At 42.1% G+C, this 2288-nt stretch overlaps 1 pseudogene; it reads left to right on the top strand.

Annotated features, from left to right (window-relative positions):
* Positions 1 to 1213: 1213 nt before the first annotated feature.
* LOC103256036 overlaps positions 1214 to 2288 on the top strand; it is an 8547-nt pseudogene continuing 7472 nt past the window's right edge.

Below are 2288 nucleotides of genomic sequence, written 5' to 3'. Positions count from 1 at the left end.
CGGGCGTGGTACTGCATGCCTGTAATTCCGACTACTTGGGAGGCTGAGGCGGAAGGATCGCCGGAGCCCAGCAGGTCGAGGCTGCGGTGTCTGGGAGCAGCCACTGCACTCCAGTCTGGGCGACAGAGTGAGACTCCAACTCAAAAAAAAAAAAAAAAAAGAAGTTATCTCCTCCACAACCATACAACTAGTACATACTGAATAGTTTAGTACTTCTTGTTTCAAATGATTAGAAGAGTAGTTGATATTTATACTTTGTGTCACCCTCTACCCATTCATGTTCCTTTTGCCTTTATCCAGCACCTTAGCTGGTAAGAATTCTTTAAATGATCAAGTGATTTTTTGAAAAATTTGGTTGGGTTTTTCAAGTCTTTTTTCCTTGAGTCTGAGCCCTTAGTGGTCTCGCCTCTGTTGAGTTGTTTGATTCTTTCACAAAATATATCATTTAATAAAAAAGTCCTGACATATACTCTCCGCTCCATGTGCTAGGAGCTGAGTTGATTTACTGCAAGAAAGGGACCACATTTGTAAATGTGTCCTAACTTGGAATCACCTCACACGTGATTACTTTTACGATATTTAACACTCATTCCTCAAGACCCATGTATCCTCTTCACAGGCCAGATGAGTGGGCTAAGTGGAATGTGGTAGAAGTCACCCTCCAACCCCTGCCTTTTCCAAGTCTTTGATGATGGCATTCACCTCTGTCATTCGCTTAGGGATGTGCTAATGTTTGGGGTTGATATTTTGGGAGAAAGCTATCAGAAGGGCTCCCACTTAGTCTCTTCTACCCTAGGATCCATTACTCTGTGGTTGAAAGATCTTACTGCAACTTTTCAACTATACTCCCAGAAACTGGAGAAACTGTTATAAACTGAGTTTGCAGACAAATTCAATTTTTGAGACAAATTCAGGCCACAATTTCATTTTCATCTGTCCCCTTGATCCTCTCCAGTAGGTCCTAACCTGACAGATGGACCAGAGAGTGAGTTGGCTTAGATTCAATGTCTAATACCCCAAATGATGGGGATTTTCCTTTTCCCTTCATACTGAGTCCCTTTGGTAAAATAACACATGTTTCTGTGTTGAAGATTTAGGAAGGAGGTTTCTAGTATATAATTATGGCAATGATGAAGGGTCCTTCCTCAAGGAAGCTCTGTCACTTCATTCAAGGGACTCTGTGTCTGTAACTGGGTTCAGATCTGGGAGTTGCATGAGCCATGCCAGTTTACAGCGGTGGTAGCATTTTACATTCATGTCTTGGATAATGACAAGTGAGAAGAATTTACAGTGTAAGATGGCTACATCCATTAGAGACAAACAGTAAAGCTTATGTGTTCAGTTCTTTGCATGGCATTCTTGAGACTGATGGTTAGGAAAGTTGACAAGCAGACTGCACTGCTGGATGCAGATGGTCCTATATCATAACTCCATAAGTGTGCATTTTACCTTAAGGATACAGAAGGAATGTACTTGAGAACGACTTTTTCAAGAAAGAATAATTCAATTTCAGGTCACTCCATGCCTGAAAAAAGCCAATAAAGAGATGACAAATGATGGAGCTTCCTGAACAATCCTTAGCACGGATAAGGCACAGTATACATCTTATGAGGGAATAGACCCTGTCCTTGCTCTAGTCACCCATGTGCCTGTCATAGATAGTCAAGTTGAATGGTGGTGGGAATGCAGCAATGCTTGAATTTACAGGATAGAATTTCACTCCAAATTTATGAGTGTAGTTTGGGGTGTAGAAGCTGAAAGCACATGCAGATATGGAGAGAGCATGCTCTGTATCCTCCCAGACATTTCTGCATTCTGAGAAAGCTGGAGATGTGGCTGGTACCCAGTCCAGGTAATTTTGTTTTATAATAATGGGATGACTTATTCTACCAACCTTACCTTGGCCTACACACCAGAAGCAGGGCCGTGGCCACATTGCAGTGCAGGGAAGCAGTCTTTCGAGCTAATTCTAGTAGCTCCTAATGAATCAAACACAAACAGTGGGGGAAGTTATACAATGCCAGCACAAATTCTAGCAGTGTTACGTCATCTATAGCAACATGGTGTCCCAACTACCATCTTTTGCTAGGACTTAAATCATCTTGCATGCAGTAAAAAGCTTACATAAAAAAAGAAAAGAAAAAAGCAATCTTTTGTGGTTTCTTGGGAAAACTTTTTATACCAGGTGATATTGTTTAAAAACCCTGTAGCTGGGCTCGGTGGCTCAGCTGTAATCCCGTGCCTTTGGGAGGTTGAGGTGAGTGGATTGCCTGAGCTCGCGGGTTCGA

This window comes from Carlito syrichta, unplaced genomic scaffold (assembly GCF_000164805.1).
Source record: "Carlito syrichta isolate Samal-C Ts95f unplaced genomic scaffold, Tarsius_syrichta-2.0.1 Scaffold288863, whole genome shotgun sequence".
Lineage (NCBI taxonomy): Eukaryota > Metazoa > Chordata > Mammalia > Primates > Tarsiidae > Carlito > Carlito syrichta.
The sequence above is the reverse complement of the archived record's forward strand: the minus strand, read 5'-3'. Positions and strand labels throughout refer to the sequence as shown.